The sequence below is a fragment of the Mangifera indica genome, unplaced genomic scaffold (assembly GCF_011075055.1).
Source record: "Mangifera indica cultivar Alphonso unplaced genomic scaffold, CATAS_Mindica_2.1 Un_0059, whole genome shotgun sequence".
NCBI lineage: Eukaryota > Viridiplantae > Streptophyta > Magnoliopsida > Sapindales > Anacardiaceae > Mangifera > Mangifera indica.
Window position 1 is genome coordinate 162453 of NW_025401151.1, and position 8040 is coordinate 170492.

At 34.5% G+C, this 8040-nt stretch overlaps 1 pseudogene; it reads left to right on the forward strand.

Annotated features, from left to right (window-relative positions):
- Nucleotides 1-1014: 1014 nt before the first annotated feature.
- On the forward strand, nucleotides 1015-3630 carry LOC123207097 (annotated as a pseudogene).
- Nucleotides 3631-8040: the final 4410 nt, after the last annotated feature.

The following is an 8040-nucleotide window of genomic DNA, read 5'->3' on the forward strand; positions in this document are numbered from 1 at the left end:
ATAATAAAAATACACATTTAATATGAAAAATATATAAAATACATATTTGATATGTTTTAAATATACTTTTGCAATTTTAAATATACTTTTGCAATTTAAGCCATTAATCACATTCACCATCACAATCAACAATTTGATCAAAAATTAAGGGATGGATAAGATCTTTTTTCCATAAATAAAAAAAAGAGGACACCGCTCAAAACCCTGTTTCAAAGTCCAACAGAGCGGGACAAAGATTTCTCAATAATCCGAGGTGGCAAGAATTCAGATATCTGGGACCCGCAAGTTTGGAGATACTCCGAGGGAGCATGTGGATGTCCGACAAGACACATGTTCGACCGACGTGTCTATTGCTACTGCTGCTGTTCTGTCTCTTCCAATCTCGCTGTGTAGACCATCAACACTAAAAAGGTTTTTACTTTGTCTTTTTTTATTGGTTTGTTTAAATGGGTAGTTTTTATTCTCGGAGAAGAACGTAGTTTTGGTGGTTAATTTGTTAGTTGAATTCGCTGCTTGTTAAGGTGTTCAACGTTAAAAAGATGTATGTCTGTTTTTATTTGTTTGTGGCTTTCTGGTGATTTTCTTTTCTAATCTGGGTAGTTTGGAGAGGAACTTAGTTTGGGCGTCCAATATGATAGTTGAATTCGCTGCTTGCTTTTTGGTGTTGAAAGTCAAAAGATTCGAATTTGATTTGTTTACATGATAGGTTTATCTAGGTTGCTGCTAGATTTGTTGGAATGTAACTAGACCATAGTATAATGCAGTCTTGATAGGTTTACTTGCTGGTTTTTATTTGGCCATTTGTTGAATCTGGACCAAGGTTAAGCTTATTGAATAGTTGTTCCAGTTGTGGCTTAGAAGTGGCACAATATTGGAAACGTATGAATCCCTCCTTTTGCTCTTGCTGTTATTCTATTAAGTTATATGCATTATTGCGAGTCCTAAAGATGCTTATGTTTTTGAGCAAATCATGCATTTATCAAAAAGAAAAGGAGCTCTCAAAATTTTATTAGCTTAAAGTTTACCATAATAAGAGAAATCTCTATGTTTGCTGATAGAGTTCCTATGCGGTTACTGGAAATAACATTTTTTGTTTGCTTATATTAAAATTGGTGTGGGTTTATAGTTTGTTCAAGAGGATTCAGGGTATTAGCTGTAATTGGGGAGGACAGTGGTTTAGTAGATAATAAGAATGGATGGAGCACATTCTTTGATGCGGAGGATCCAAGGTCTAAAGTCCCTCAATGTAACCGAAAGTTTTTGCATGTGAACCAATTGCTTGAAGTTGCTAGGTACGATATTCAATACTGTGATTGGAAGGCTCGACAAGATGTGCTCACAATTATGCTTCTCCATCAGAAGGTCTCTGCTATTCTTGGCCTTTCTTGACTAATTAGAGTTTTTCTATTTCTGTTTGATTCTTAACATTATGCGGGCATTATATTTCTTCATCATCGTAAATTATGGATATAAGCATTACATCTGAATGATCTAGACAAACAAAAGCAGCATATTATCAGAACGAGAATAACAGTGATCGCTGGGCTGATTTTGTCCTGACACTGTAATGAACATTTGGGAGTTCTGATTACTTCCTTCAGATGATATGCACTTTCATTGACAATGATGTAGGTTGTTGAAGTTCTAAATCCTTTAGCACGTGATTACAAGTCCATTGGCACAATGAGGAAAGAGCTTGCTGAGTCACAGGAAGAATTATCTCTGGCTCATAATCAGGTCTTGAAAGTTAGCAATTGCTGATATGCCATGTGACTTAAATATACTCTCTATTAATCTAAATTCTGTGATTTTGGTAGATTGAAATTCTTTCGATTTATTAATCAAGATCTAGATGAAACAATTAAAGACTAAAATACACCCAATATATATGGAATTTATAACTGCCATCTCATAGCCAATTTTCCATGAACAAAAACAGGTTCATTTATCTGAAGCAAAGGCTGCCACTGCTTTGGATAAACTAGCTCACATGGAAGCATTAGTTAATGATAGGCTGTTACAAGATTGTAACACCTCGGACTCTGATCAAAGTTGCTCGTCTGCTTGTACTTCTACGCGGTCACTGGATACCATTAATGCTAAGTTGCCCCGGAAAAGCTTGAATGTCTCCGGTCCAGTTCAATCATATCACCCCCAATTGAAAAACTTCTGGTATCCAGTTGCTTTCTCCTTCGATCTTAAGGATGATACCATGGTAAGTCCTTCAAAATTATTATTTTAAGGGAATTAAATACTTGATCTGCAAATTTCATGTGCTAAAACTACCAAGATTGTCTTCTAGTGAACTGAAGCAAGTTGAATAACTGGGGTTCCACTGTCTCTGTTTTATTTCATTAAAAATTTAATTTTTACAGCAGCAGTGTTACTTCACTATCAAATATATTGATGTGCTTTCACAAATTTCATACTTGATGCTTTTGAACTGGGGCAGGGTGGTTGTGATGTATCATCCAAAACTTCTACCTGCGGATATTTTGACATGTATCTTACCATCTCTTTTTCAGATTCCAATTGAATGTTTTGAGGAACCGTGGGTTATCTTTCGTGGCAAAGATGGGAAACCTGGTTGTATCCAGGATACATGTGCGCATAGAGCATGACCTCTTCACCTTGGTTCACTAAATGAGGGTCGCATTCAATGTCCATACCATGGTTAGTTAGATCTATTAAAGATACTCAAATATTATGCACAGTTTTTATTATGGACTTTATGTGCCTATAGTGACTGATACAGCTAGAAAATGAATATTGCTGACTCTTGAAAAAATGTTTTGCTAGTAAATATCAGGGTGGCAATACACGATAGATGGAAAATGTGAGAAAATGCCATCTACAAGATTGCTTAATTTGAAGATAAAATCAGTGCCATGTTCCAAAAAAGAGGGAATGATATGGATTTGGCCTGGTGATGATGCTCCAACAGCCAGCCTTAATTCTTTATTACCTCCTTCAGGATTTGAAATTCATGCCGAGGTATGCTTTAATGGGATTGAAATTGTTTCATATATTGTGGTTAAAAGATTTACATCAATCATGCTTGCATGATCTTTTATAACAGTTTGAATCTTCTATTATCTCTCATGTCCTTCAATGACAGATTGTTATGGAACTTCCAATTGAATACGGGCTACTTCTGGATAACCTTTTAGATCTAGCACATGCTTCATTTACCCACACTTCTACCTTTGCCAAGGGTTGAAGTGTTCCCAGGTTAGTTCTTTTAAATTTAAATCAAATGATCTTCAATTTAACAAAAAAAAAAGTTTATTCATTTGGAGATATATGCCCAAATTTCTGAACTTTGTAAGGACGGAGTAGTAACAGATAGTGTTCAACACTTCTTCATCATCTTCATGTTTGCTTACCTTCATCAACGAAGAAAATAAGGTTGTTTATATAGAATGTCACTGGACTACGGTTCTGTTTTAAAGCACATTCCCTTACTGCAATACTTGTGGAGTGTAAGCGAAAATAACACAAATCTAGGATTATAGGAAAAACATACATGATTTAGAAATCTGACAATGTGATGATGATTGGTGATTTAATACACTCCTGGGAGTATCTACAACACACTTTGCTCGATTTACTTCTTTGTTTCTACAAAATTTTTTTTAGAGTTTATTGAGAGAAAAGTGTACTGTAAATTCTTTTTAGCATGAGTGTTATTCGTCCCCAATGGGAGTTACGATAATTTAAATAAAGAGGGAGAGTGACAGTTATCTTTAATAACTGTCAAAGGCAAAATTGGAATTATCGCATATTATGGGTTAACATTGCTTTTATAGCCCTAATAGATCGGGTCAACCCATCATGGATAGACCAGATTCAATATCTCTCACTCACATATGATAGGGTGATCTGAATCACAATACTCTTCCACAAAAATCTTATAAACAGAGCAATGCATATTGGTAAATGTGTCGTGCAACCTTGCGAGCAACCTACACTTGGGAGCTAATTTACTATGCATCTGTTAGGAATAACATAGTCACTTCAACCCAAAAAAAAAACAAAGCATTAGTCTCGCAATACCCCAGACTTACTCGATAACACTAGCTAGCTTTAATCCCTCATTTATTATTATGTTATATTTCTATGTATCCATGATCAAGTCCAATCTCCTATATGAGTGACATGATTGGCCGGCCAATGAACACACGTAATATATAAGTCTTCCTCTTCTACTAAAAATTTTTAATTTAAACTTAGCTGTTTTTCTAGTCATGTTCCATAGACCGAATCATTCATGGTCATATGTTCCAAGCTAAGATAGCAACACTAAGAATAAACATCAAATAATAGCAAAAAGTCAAAGGGTACCATCATGAGGTAATCATCATAAAGTCTCACACAATGAAGGAACAACGATTTATCCTTCCACTACTTTAAACGATTGTTTTATTTATGCACACATAATATGAATCATGTGCTACAATGTGTATCTTTTCAAAATGTCATTACCAACATTGTACAGATCTTAGTTCAGTCGTTGCACTCAGCGCCTAACCTGAGTTCTTAATCATTTTTCTAATCTTGCAGGTATCTTTATCAATTAAGAACTCATATCTGACATTCATAAGTTATTTGGATGTGGGGAATCCAAATCGGTCATTTTCAAATTTATCAAAACATGACCTCATCTTGATTAATCATCAAGGCAACATATCTAATAACTTGTTTCTTGAGCAATTCTTATATTCTAAGTACACTCTTTTAGCGGCATCAATCTCAAGAAACATGTCTCATCTTTTCACGCTCTCCTTAGCATCAAAGGTAATTGCTCGTGTGAGAGAGCCAATCAAACTTATGTGGCATTATCATCTTGTTGAGTTTTTCAAAAATAATGTGTATATCTATAAACACCAAGAATTCAAACACATAAATACAATAAATTCAAATTTTTGATGTTTTAACGTTGTGTCACAAATACAATATATATTCAACAAGTCATTTATTATATTCTACGCAAGCCAAGAGACTTAACATGTGCAAGATATACATCTCTTGAGATCAGTTTAGTTAGAGGATCAGTAATCATGTTACGCATAGAAATATATTGTACCATCATTTCCTTCTTCGAAATGATGTCTTTGACAAAGTTATATCTAGTGTCGATATATTTGGTTCTATTGTGAAATTTGAGATCTTTTGTGAAAGCTATCGCAGTTTAATTATCACAATGCATAACTATAGGGCCACCTGTTGCATCCAATACACCCAAATTCTTAATAAATCTTTTCAACCAAACTTTTTGTGGTGCAGCAGAACATGCTATAAATTTTGCTTCCATTGTAGATAAGCCTATGCACGTTTGTTTCTTACTGCTCTAAGATATGACCCCATTTTGGAGTAAGAAAACATAACCAGAAGTTGATTTGCGTTGGTCCAAATCACCACCCCAGTTGGCATCCGAATATCCAACAATACGTAAATCTTTTCCTTGATAACATAAACAATAATCCACAATGTCTTTCATATATCTCAATATCCTTTTGACAGTCTTCTAGTGTTCCCTTCTTGGATTCGATTGATATCGACTAACCAGTCCGATAGCGAAGCATATATCGGAGCGAGTACACATCATTGCATATATGAGACTTCCAACTGCACTTGAATAAGTTACTAGGGACATTTCATTTATTTCGTTTTGAGTCTTTGGACACAAATCTTGGTTCAACAAATCGCCTTTTGACATAGGATTATCCATGTAGATTTCTTCGTCAAGCTCTCCATTAAGAAAAACAATTTTGACATCCATCTGATACAATTCTAGATCTAAGTGTGCTACTATAGCTAGAATGACATAGATTGAAGTAAACCTCATAATAGGCGAAAATGTTTATTCATAATTTATACCTTCTTATTGGGTATAGTCTTTTGCCACTAGACGAGCTTTGTATCTATCTATTGAACCATCCGCCTTTTGTTTAATTTTAAGAATCCATTTATTCGCAATGGGTTTTCAATCCGTCAGTAAGTCCACTAGACTCCAAACTCGGTTAAGTTCCATGGATTTTATTTCTTCCTCTAACATTTTTTGCCACTTTTCCTTATTGAGGGATGATAGAGCTTCTTTGATATTTTTAGGCTCATCGTCTTCAGAAGGAATAGTTATGAAAACTTCATTTTCAATTTCAAAACATCTCTTAGGGATTTGAGAACGTTCGCTCCTACGCAATTGAGGATCTTCTCTCCCATATATTCAAAATAGGTTAGAACATAACCTCATTGCTCTCACTATCTGTAATATGTAAAAACATCATCTCTTGTGACACAACTAATGGTCGTTGAGATGAACCTTCTCCATATTCCTGTTCTGTCTCATACAGATGAAGACTTTGATCAATATCACCATTTTTAGGAAATTCATCTTCTATGAATGTCACATCTTTAGATTCTCTATTTCAGTTATTTTCTCATCAGAGTCCTCTCTTATGAATACATACATTTGGAATGTCCAGAGTATCTTATAAAGATACATTTCTTACCTCTTGGTCATAATTTTTTGAATTTATGGAATATGTCATGGATATATGCAGTAGACCCCAAAGGGTGCATCATATTCAATTCAGGTTTCCTATCTGTTCATAACTCATAAGGTGTGAAAATTACTGACTTAGTGGACACACGGTTAAGTATATAAGTCGCAACCAATAAAACATCTCCTAAATATAAAATTGGAAGATTCGTTTGCCCTATCATAGACCTAACTATTTCCAATAGAGTTTGATTCCATCTCTTCGCTACACCATTTTGTTGCGGAGTTCTAGGAATTGTTAATTGCCTCATAATTCCTTTTTCACTACATTATTCCTTAAATTCGGTAGATAAATATTCACAACCTTGATCAGCTCTCAAAACTTTTATTCTTTTGTCTAACTAATTCTCAATCTCATTCATATAATGTCTAAAGCAATTTATTGCTTCTGACTTATAAGAGATCAAATAAACATAATCAAAATGTGAATAATCATTTATGAAAGTGATGAAATAGAATGCTCTTTTTCTAACTCTAACATTCATAGGGCCACAAATATCTGAATGTACAAGTTGCAGAGGAACTTCAACTTTAACAACTTTGCCAAAAAGTTTTCTAGTAGTTTTTCCTGTTAGACAATGCTCACAAATAGGTAGATCTAATTTAGTGATAGGTCATAATAAACCTTCACAGGCCAATTTGTTCATTCTCTCTTGGCCAATATGCCCTAGTCTAACATGTCATTTATTTGCATCCACATCTAGACTATTGGGAGTCACAAATAACGAAAAACTAACAAAATTATCATTAATACAATACAAGGTGTCCAACATCATAAAACCTTCAGATAGAAATTCAGATCCATAAAACACATTATCATAATAAAGTTTAACCAAGTTTTCAGAGAAAATAAAACAATATCATAGTTTTAACAGAACCATTGCAGAGACCAAATTTCGTCAAATTTTTAGAGCATAAAAACATCATGTAGGTACAAGGTTTGACCACTGCGCAAAACCAATTTGCTTGTGCCCATTCCTTTTACTTCAATTTTGATATTATTATCTACATATATCCACTGTGTTTCCCTTAGTGTTTGATGAAATTCTACAAAAGGGTCTCTGTTACAAGCTACATAGTTTGTGGCTCCTAAGTTTACAATTCACATATGATGAGATTCAGTTAAGAAAACGGTATTGGAAACATAAATCTCACCATTTGAGACAAAATAAGGTAATACTTTTTTCAACTTCGTGCATTCACGAACGAAATGACCCTTGTTACCACAGTTATAACAGGCCAGTTTTGATTTATCTCTGTTCCTAGAGTGCTTGCCTCTTTTGCGCTTAAACCGTTCATACTTGTTTACAGGTCCTTGAACGATCTCTTTTCCTTTTTTTGATTTTGTCGTTTCTTTTATAATCAGAAAACTTCTTTGAACTGACCTCAACAACATATGCATGAGCATTTAGTCTAGTAGCCTCTAGGGGCTCCACTTCTAGTTCAAGATGGCAAGCAATGTCATCAAAATTCCTAAT